We start from the raw sequence: 11,135 nt of genomic DNA on the forward strand, positions 1-11,135 counted from the left end.
CAGGCAAAAAGGCGCCCATAGAGGCCATGTCTATTTTGATAATGAAATCCCAGGCACTGCTGTTATTAGTGGTAGGGGTGGGGGAAAGGTCAAGTACACCCTACCATGTTATTCCTGGTCCCAGCTGTAGCCCTCAGCAAACCATCTCCTGAACACCACACTTAAAATTGTAATTTAGGACAAAGTGGGCTCCACATCAGTAAGCCCTGTCTGTCTCTCCAGACTCATGTTCTCCGTTTTCAGCTGTTTACTCCTTACTTACGAGGCTTCAGCCCACTGTTCCTCTCCACACACACCTTTTTTGACATTTCTGTTTACTTCCCCTGATTAAATTTAATGTCCTCGCAGATGCCCTACCAAATGGCCCGGTGTGAGGTGGGACACCTCATCCCACCAGCAGTCACCCTCTGCCACGCAGTGTTTTACTTTCTCTTCGGTTCCTAGTTGGCATCATCTGAGATGCTTACTTATTGTATTTGCTTACTTTTGGGGGAAGGCTCTATCTCTTCTATTATTTAACATCTATGAGAACAGAGGTTTTCTGTCCTGCTCATCATCGTTTCCCCATTGCCCAGACTGGTGCCCAGCATGCAACAGGTGCTCAGAAAAATCATGCTGAATAAATAATTGACTAACAGCAGGAAAGACAGCCTTGCCTTGCCACTGCAGAGGCTTCTTGGGGGGTTGTGAGCACTGTCCTCTGGGTGCCACCGGGAAGGAAACAGCTCCCACTAGCATTTCCTGAGGCATCATTTCCTAATGGACGCCTCCCCCCATGTGGCTGTGTTGGTTCACAAACTGGCCTCTGTACATGAAGGGCAAGAAGAGACCAAACAAACAGGCAGACCACTCCAGGTTGGTAGGTGGCAGGCAGTTTTAACAAGCGAGGAACTTACCTGCGAAGCTTGTCTTGGGCAGCTGCAACACAAGAAGATCTTAGCACCTGCCTGCCCACCAGAATCTTAAAAGTTCATATAGAGGCCTGAGTGGGGCTCAGTCACGTATACTGTCCAGATGGCCTCAACCACACATTGCTCTCTCAAGGCTGTGTCCTAGAAACGGCTCCCACTATGGGAACAGTGGGAGTAATGTACATTCCAAGGACAGAGCAGGAAGTGAAGAGCCTCCGATTGCCTGGGGCCAGCTCAATGGCCAGCCAGTGGTCATGTCCTCTTGATGACCTCTCCCAACAGGCTGACATCCACTTTCTCACCTTTACTTCTTATTTTCTTCCACAGGATCTCTGGACAATGCTGGTATCTGTATTTCTGCTCCCTCCCTTGTGCTAAGTCACTCAGCCAAGAAATGACACAATAAACAATTTACTCTCCAATTTAGCTCACAAACTTAAAACTTAATTCTTAACTCAAAGCAATATAATGGCATGACACGTCACTAATGTAATAGAGAGGAAAATTGCTTTATTAACCCATAAATACCTTCTAAGGAGAGTGAGTCTTGTAAAATGAAAGACGCTTTTGTTCTACTGATAGACTTTCGTCCACATGGGTAGCCTAGAGCTGAAGTAGCCAGCGAGGCCTCCGGAGGCGGCTGGCGGACTTGGAAGAAGAGGAATGCGTAATGGTATCTCTGAGGCTGTTTGTATTCCTGCAAAGGAACTATCTCCTCCATTGCTGTTGATGTCTACCACACACAAAAATGAGTGTGTGTGTGTGTGTGTGTGTGTGTGAGAGAGAGAGAGAGAGAGAGAGAGAGAGAGAGAGAAAAGGGGCCAAATGTGTTCAGGTCAGTTTGGTGTCATGGAGGTCCATGCATTAAACTCATGAAGCAGAAACAGAAGTTCGGGGCTAGAATGAAAAGCTCTTATGCCTCAGCTCTAGCACTTCATTCACAGTGGCCTGACTTCCAACCGCCAGCTTTGGGCCCAAAGGCTTTCTCTGAGACCTTGGAGGGCTGTCCATCCTCATGCATCTGGAAATGCTGTGGAGTTGATGCTCCCCACCCCAGCAGCCTGAACCAATGTGTGGTGAGAATTGGTGTATGAGTATCCCAGCTTCCTTGGCCCTGGGATGGGGTGACGCATAGGTGTGTGTTCTATACTGGCTTTCAGAGTTTATTGTCCACAGTATTAATCTCCAGTTACCCATGGTGGTCACTGGCTTGATAATACACCGTTATTGGCTGCTTTTCCTTTGTGGCTTCCCTTCTCACTCACCTGTCCATGTTTCCTTCCCTCTCCCCCGTCTGAGTGAGGTCCCTGGAAGCAGAGCCTGAGCTTAGAAGCAGAGCAGGGCTCTTGTTCAAGTGACTTAGTTGTGGTGGTGGTGGGGTGCTGTCAGGGAGGAGGAGAAAGGGCTGTAGAATAAGGCTGGGGACGGAGCTGAGCAAAGCCGTGGTCTTGGCTGGAGAATGGCTTCAGACTAATCTGTGGGGACACTCAGGAGCACAGATAATACCACAGAGCTGGTCCCTCCCTGGAGTCAAGGGGGCTGGCCTTTTGAACCTCTGTTTCAGTTAGACATTTTCTGAGGGTTGCTCTGAAGCATAGGGGTGGGCTGGCATATCTTTTAACTGAGGCAGCGCCCATTTGCCAAAGGCAATACTCCAGAAAAGTGCTTCCTGTGAGCTGTTGGCAGCCAGCATTTGAAGCTGAGGATGGGTACCTGGGCCAGTAAAGGGGTCCCTGATGAGCCCAGGGCATCCAGTGTACCTCCTCCGTACAGACTAAATTCTAACCTTAGTTTCAGGGTCTGACTCTGGGGTATGGAATGGGAGACAGACTTACCTAGACATCCAGGAGATGAAAGAGCGCAAATCTCTTGATTGTATATTCACATTTCCACTTGTGTCTTTGGTTCTGGAGGTTATTTTGGATAATTGGTGGAGTTATTCAGACAGTGACCCCTTCTCTGTTTATCATTCTTTCTGTGAGGGATGCTACCTCTCCTTTTAGAGTGACCTGGCCTCTCTTTTTTCAGCCTTCTCATTCTTGCTGTCATTCGGGCAGCTTTCTTCCTGCCCCAATTCCTTTTCTGCTCTGCATCAGGTCTGGACAGTGAATGCTAACAGCTGAAATAGCAAAAATGCCAGGTATTACCACAATTGCCAGCTGCTTTCTCAGCAAGCCACCTCCCCACCTATTAGTCTGTGGACAGAGATACCTGTGGTGCTGGAGGGATGGGGTTCTGACTCACCTCCCCAGCATGGTGGCTCCTCTGGAGTGCCCTGCACCACAACCCACCTCTGTGGGGTCTTGACACCCACCTAATTTTTGCCCACTCCTGGCCTCAGAGAAACAGATTCTGTTTCCCATAGTTCCAATCAGTAGTTGGATGGGGTAGAAATATAATGCAAGCTATATATTTTCTAGTACCCACATTACAAAGGTAAAAGAGACAGGTGAGATTCATTTTAATGTCATTTAACTCAATATATTCAATTATCACTTCAACATGTAATCAATATAAAAATTATTAATGAGACATTTTACATTTTTTATACTAAATCCTCGAAGTCTGGTACAAATTTCAGTATATTTTATACTGGAAGTTTATACCAGGTTGGACTAGTCACATATCACGTGCTCAGTAGTCACATGAGGCTAATGGCTACCACATGGAGCTCAGCGCTAGAGTCTCTGGTAGCAAACCTGCCTTTGTTGAACTGGCCTGACCATGGGGTCTAGGCTAGACCAGGAGGCAAGTGAAGCCAGGAGTACCTGATGTTCCTGATGATGTGGGGAAGCTGTGTTGGGGTTGAGGACTGAGGTTCATGATGGAGCTAAAGGGTAGCAATGAGGGGGAAAGGGAGAAGGATGCTGGAAGCCCGAGAGGTCTGGGTCCAAGAGGGAAATTTCCAGAGTTGGAGATCATGGAAGTGAAGCAGTGTCTGATGCTGGCGGCTGTCAAGACAGGGTGGAGATAGGGACAACTTGCCTAAGGCCCTTTAGGGACTTTCAGGTAAATGTTTCTAAGGCCTTTGAAACCATTCAGGATACTAGTAGGAAGAGAGGCAGGTGGACAACAAGCCACAACAATTGTGCTGACCGCTCTTTGGGGAATTAGGTCCGCCTCATTTAAGGAGGCGCGATCAGAGCCAACCTTGCGCATCTGAGGTTCATCTATTAATCATTAGAAAAGCCAACTAGTCTTAACTCTAATTTTTTCAAAAGAAAGATTTCAAAAAGCAAAAGGTGACAAACACAAATTTAACCATGCTTTCTATTGCATGACAGAGTTCTTGGCGTAGGTGTTTAAAAAGGCACATATTTTGCATTGAACTCCTTGAAAAGTACTTGTGGATTTTATCATTAATAAGTCCCCTTCGGTTCTCACTTTCCAATTAGTTGTGTGATCATCTAACAGTATTTTGATCTGGACTGGATTTCTTGCTATAATGATTAGCATTTCATACCTTATACTCTTTGTGAAGAGCAAGAGAAATTGCCTCTATTTTTCCCCCTTGATTCACCACACATAGCACTTCATAAAGAGAATGGCCAGATTTCACACTTTCAAGTGACTGACTGACTTTTGAACAGGATATACATTATACTCATCTCATTTTTCAAATGGGTAAACGGAGGCTTTGACCAATTACTGGACTTGTCCAATTGACTCACTTAAAAAAAAAGTAAAACCCAGAGTTTGCTTGATGAAAATACATGGAAATGGTTAGTTCTGTGGTTTCTACGTTTCACTTCCGGTGGAATTCAATCCTTCAAATGATTGGAATTTGTAAAGAAGGAACTTTTTGTTTGTTTGTTTTTTTGTTATTCACTGCTATATCCCCGATTCTGACACATTGTATGCACGCTATACATACTTTTGAATAAATGGATGAGTTACATCATCTCTTCCTTTAGTTTTATTTAGATGGTCAAGTCTCTTATTGGTTTTAAAACATTTGTAAGCTTAATATTTTAAAACTGTAGTTTCTCAGATAGGCTTTTTAAAACAGCAAATTCTTTTTGGAGACAATTCAGAACAAATCACACACACACACACACACACACACACACACACTCCCCTATCTATGGGAACTATAATACTGTTTTCTCTCATTCTGCAACTTGCATTTTCACAGAACATTGGGTCTTGAGGATCGATCCATGTTAAGCCCAAATAGTTCCACACCCCTCTTTTTACTCTTGTGTAATATTTAGTGGTCTAGATGGATCATAGTGTAGTTACTCATTTCCTTAATTAACGGCATTTAGATGATTCTCGTTTTTTGCTACTTTAAAATTTGCTGCACCAAGCATCTCTCTATGTTGTCTCCTATGTGCCTCCATGGTTGCTTTGCTAGGTTAGTGCTGAGCAGTGAAACTGCAGTTCATAGAAATGCCAAATTTAAGGGGCTTTAGCCAAAATGCCCTACAGAATAAAATCGCAATTTATACTTTTACTTTCCATCTGCCCACATCCTTGCCTATATTTAATATTAACAAATATTTGTTTTTACCAGTCTGTTGGCTGAAAAGCTATATCTAGTTCATTTTGAGGAGGTAACTTTGTTTTTGTAAGGATATGCAAAATAACAAAGAGAATGCACATATATGTGTATATGTATGCATATACATACAAGTTAAATATCAATGCCTACCACACAGCTGAATATTAATATTGCCTTAGGAGCATCTTCCCAATTGTGCAGCTGCAATTTGTTCATTTTTGCTCCTGTATACAAATATGCCACAAGATTTATTTTTCTGTTCAACAAGGTTGGACATTTGGCCTGTTTCCTGTTTTCTTTCCTGTTATGAATTGTGTGACTAAGAGCTTTCTTGTGTATATCTCCTGATGCACACATGCAGGAGCTGTGAAATTGCTGAGTCCTAGAGTGTAGTGGAGATTGCCGGGTGTCCACTCAAATCCATTCTCCCCATCTTCACACATGGCATCCAGCTGGACAGCTTTCTCAGATTCTCTTTTAGTTTGATGTGGCTACGGGACTACATTTTCACCGATGGAATCTCAGCAGCTTTCCACTCTTCTACATTGGGATCAGAGCATTAGGGCAGTGAGTGCACCTCCTCCGTGCTCTCTTCTCTTTTTTCATGAGCCAAAACCCAAATGTGGTGGTAACCTAACTTCAACTTTGCAGAAAATGACAGAGTCCCAGATGATGGCAGAGCAATGGCTTGGGAGGAACAGAGTACCTGAATGACTATGAGGATCAAAGTTGTCCCGTTGATCAGGATGATAAACTTTGAGACGGATGTGAGACAGAACAAAACTTCTTTATATTTAATCCATATCTTTCTTATGGTAGTTTGTATTTAATTAATACATAAGGGAGCACATGTTAAACTTCCACCTGGAATTGATTATATTTGGTGTGAAAGATAAATCTAATTTTATTTTTTCAAATTGTCTCAGCAACATTTATTAGTTTACGCTTTCCTCAGGACTTTGTAATGCTTCCCTTGACATGGATTTTCGATATAAATGTTGGTCCTAAATCCCTACACCAGTTCCATATTGTTTTAATTATGGCAGCTTTATAATAAGCATGGATGGCTGATATGGCAAGGCCCCTCCCTTCTGCTTGTCTTCAAAATTATCTTGGTTGTTTTGCCTTTTGTCTTTGAATTTTGCTCATATTGTCAAATTCTTCAAAAATATTATGGATACCTTTTCATGTATTTTTATTAAATTTGTAGTTAAAATTGGGGAGAATTGTGATTAGTTTTCTCACCCATGAATATGTTATCTCTCCCCAGTCATTTAAATGTTCTTTAATAAAGTCTCATAATTTTTTCCATATCAGCCTATTAAAACTCTTTAGATTTGCTCCAGAATACTTTACAGCTTCTGTTGCTATTAAAATGCCATATTCTTAAAAATTATTTATTCTTATTGTTCTGGATGATGTTTAGAAATGCTGTATATTTTTATATGTTCACTTTGTAACCAGCAAACTTGCTCATCTCTCATGTTTGGCTTCATGGTTTGTCCGTACAGTCTCCTGTGTTTCTATATAGATAATCTTACTATTTGTGACTTAATATGATTTTCTTTCTTCTTTCCTCTCTTTATAGCTTTCATTTCCTTTTTTTTCTTTTAGAGTGCTACCATGCTTCCCTGAAAATAAGACCGGGTCTTATATTAATTTTCACTCCAAAAGATGCATTTTATTCATTTGTTCATGTACAAAATCGACATTTATTCAAATACAGTCATGTCTGGCTGATGATCTTAACTGGGGCTTATTTTGGGGTAGGGCTTATATTATGAGCACCCTGAAAATCATGTTAGGGCTTATTTTCCCGTTAGTTCTTATTTTCAGGGAAACACAGTAGCTAGGACCTTCAGTAAAATGCTGAGTAGAAATGAGGAGAGTAGGGGTCCTTTCTTTTTTCTCACTTTAAAGGCAATGCTTCTGGTGTTTCACCATTAAATGTGCTACTTGCTCTGGGGTTTTGATAGACACCATGTTTCAAGATAAAGTTCCTCTCTATTCCTCTTATTAAATATTTTTTAAATTGTGAACAAGTTCTGAATTTTTATCAAATGTCTTATCTATGTCTATTGAGATGATTATATACATTTTGTCCTTTAATTGGTAAATGAGGTGATAGATTTCTCTAAAATTAGACCATCCTTTCAATCATGAAATAAACCCAAATTGCTCGCATTAAAAAAAAATGTATACAGTACATTGCTGGATTCAGTTTGTAATATATTTTTTGTTTAAATGTTTCTTTTTAAATTTATTTTTAAAAATATTTTTATTAAAAATATAGTTAGTATATAATGTTATATTAGTTTCAGGCATACCGAATAGTTATTCAACACTTATATACCTAAAGAAGTGATCACCATGTTAAGTCCAGCAGCCATCTGACACTGTACCATGCTATCATAATATTATTGACTATATTCCTTATGCTGGACATTATATCCCCATGACTTATTTGTTTTATACCTGGAAATTTGGACCACAACTGACCTTCACTTACCATCCCCCCCTTTTAGTTTTTCAATTACAGTTGATATTTAATTATTTTATATTAATTTCCTGTGTATAGCATAGTGGTAAGTTTCATAGAATTTAAGAAGTCATTCCCCTGACCAGTCTAGCACCCACCTGGCACTGTACATAGTATTATTGACTATATTCCCTATGCTTTACTTTACATCTCCATGATTATTGTAACTACCAATTTGTACTGCTTAACCTCTTCACCTTTTTCACCATCTCCCAACTTCCTCCCACCTATCACTCCAATTAACCTAGTACTGATCTGACACTATACATAGTTATTACAATATTATTGATTATAATCCTTATGCTATACCGTACATCCCCATGACTACTTTGTAACAACCAATTTGTACTTCTTAATCGCTTCCCCTTTTTCACCCACCACCCCAATCCCCCTCCTATCTGCAACCATCAAAATATTCTCTGTACCTATAAGTCTGTTTCTGTTTTGTTTGTTTATTTTATTCTTTAGATTCCACAGATAAGCAGAATCACTTTACATCTGTCTTTCACTGTCTGACATACTCCACTCAGCACAATACTCTCCACGTCCATCCATACCATCGCAGAAGGCAAGAATCCATTTCCTTCCTTGGCCAAGCAATATTCCACTGTATATATGTACCTCCTCTTTATCCATTCTTCTATTGATGGACACCCAGGCTGCCTCCACATCTTGGCCATTGTAAACAATGCTGCAATGAACATATAGATGCACACGTTCCTTCAAAGTAGCATTTTGGGTTTCTTCAGATATATACCAGAAAGTGGGATTACTGGGTCCTTCTTTGTCTCTTGTTATAGCCTTTGTTTTAAAATCTATTTTGCCTGGTATAAGTATTGTTACTTATTGTTTATTTGTTTCCATTTTCATGAAATAACTTTTTTCATCTCTTTACTTTCAGTCTGTGTGTGTCTTTCAATCTGAAGTGAGTCTTTTGTAGGCAGCATAGTAGTATGTAAGGTTTTTATTTTTTTTATCCATTCAGCTCCCTATGTTTTTGATTGGAGCATTTAATCCACTTGCATTGCAAGCAATTGTTGATAGATAGGTAGTTATTGCCATTTTATTATTCATATCTTTGATCTTTCTTTCCCCCTCATCTTAAAGAAGTCCCTCTAACATTCTTTGTAATACTGGTTTAGTGGTGATGAACTCCTTTAACTTTTTCTTGTCTAGGAAACTCTTTATCTGCCCTTCGATTCTAAATGATAACCTTGCTGGGTAGAGTACCCTTGGTTGTAAGTCCTTGCCTTTCATCATGTTGACTATTTTGTGCCAATCCCTTCTGGCCTGCAAAGTTTCTGCTGAGAAATCAGATCTTATGGGAACTCCCTTATAAGTTACTAGTTGTCTTTCTCTTACTGTTTTTAGGATTCTCTCTTTGTCTTTAATCTTTGCCATTTTAATTATAATATGTCTTGGTGTGGGCCTGTTTGGGTTCATCTTTTATGGTACTCTCTGCACTTCCTGGGCTTGTAGGTCTATTTCCTTCACCAGGTTAGGAAAGTTTTCAGTCATTATTTCTTCAAATAAGTTTTCAGTCCCTTGTTTTCTCTCTTCTTCTAATACCCCTTTGATGCAAATGTTGTTACGCTTGATGTTGTCCCAGAGGTCTCTTAAACTATCCTCCTTTTTGGGGATTCTTTTTTCATTTTGGTGTTCTGACTGGCTGTTTTCTGCTACCTTGTCTTCCAAATCATTGGTTCGATCCTCTGCTTCATCTAGTCTACTGGTGTTTCCTTCTAGTGCATTCTTCATTTCAGTTATAGAATTCTTTACTTCTGACTAGGTTTTTGTTTTTCTTATGATTTCTATGTCCTTTTCTATGCTTGCTTTTATATCTCTTTGTCGAATTTCTCACTAAGTTCCTTGAGCATCCTTATAATCATTGTTTGGAGCTCTGTATCTAATAGGTTGTTTGCCTCTATTTTGTTTAGTTCTTTTTCTGGAGTTTTCTCCTGTTCTTTCATTTGGGACATATTTATTTGTTTCCTCATTTTGGTTGCCTCTTTGTTTGCTTCTATGTATTAGGTAGATCTGCTATGTCTCCTAATCTTGGTCAGGTAGCCTTATGTAGTAGGTGCCCTGTGGGGCCCTGGCACAGTCTCCCTGGTCACCTGTGCTGGGTGCTCCAGGAATGTCCCTGGTAAAGGTTGTGTGTGCTCTCCTGTTAATGTTGTGTCTTGATTGCTGTTGGCATGTCAGTGGGTGGGGTTGACCCTCAGGCTGATTGGCTGTAGGATTTGGCCACATCCACAGCTTACAAGCAACTGTGCTGTGGGGCCTTACCCCATGAAACAGGATTCACCTGAGTGGGCTCTGGTGCCTGTTGACACCACCCTTTGTGTGTGTCTTTTGTGGGGCTAATTAGTTGGGGCTCTGCTGTGGTCTGAAGCCAACCTCCAAGTACGTTGGTTCTGGGGCCTCTTGAGAGGAGCTCTGGTGCAGGACAAGTCAGCCACTGCCTGTGACTGGCCCAGGAGTACCTGTTAGGAGCCACAAAAAGATCCACTGTTGGTCACTGCCTATGCTGTACCTGGAGGTGCGTGTGAGAGGCCACACTGAAAACTGAGGATGGCTGCCACCAGTACTGGGTCTGGGGTAGCTCTGAAAAAAGCCAGGACACTCTGAGGCCTGCTGCCACCTGCTGGCTGCCTCAAGGTTCAGCTGCTGATAAAGCCTCTGGCAGCAAGCAAGTTGGGTGAGGCAGGTTCTCAGTGAGTCAGCAGGGTGGAGCAGTGGAGATCACCAGGCCAAGATTCAGATTTGTTCTGTGGGGGCGGGATCTACACAGAAAAGATGTCTCTCACCTGCTGACTGTATGGAAGGAGGGGCCCACACAGGGAAAATGGGGACGCTCCTTCCAGTCCTGAAGTTACACAACTCAGTCTCTCCCTGTATGTCTCTGATGCCCCCAGAGTCACCATCTCTCTGCCAGAGCTCAGGGTGAGTGCCTGTGCAGGCCTTTTAAGAGGACATTAGGGTTTCCCATAGCCTTCCGTCCCACCCAGATGGTGGGAATTCTCACCGTTTTTTACAGCTAGGTGTTGTGGGGGCTCCTTTTCCTGGCACCAGTAATCCTGACTGGGGAGGCTGGTGGGCTTCCTTGCTTCTCCGTGGGGAAGCTCTGTGGCCAAGATATACCTCCCAATTTTCATCCTCCACATGGAGGTTTGGGGCC

This window comes from Hipposideros armiger, unplaced genomic scaffold (assembly GCF_001890085.2).
Source record: "Hipposideros armiger isolate ML-2016 unplaced genomic scaffold, ASM189008v1 scaffold_226, whole genome shotgun sequence".
In the NCBI taxonomy this organism is placed as follows: Eukaryota; Metazoa; Chordata; class Mammalia; order Chiroptera; family Hipposideridae; genus Hipposideros; species Hipposideros armiger.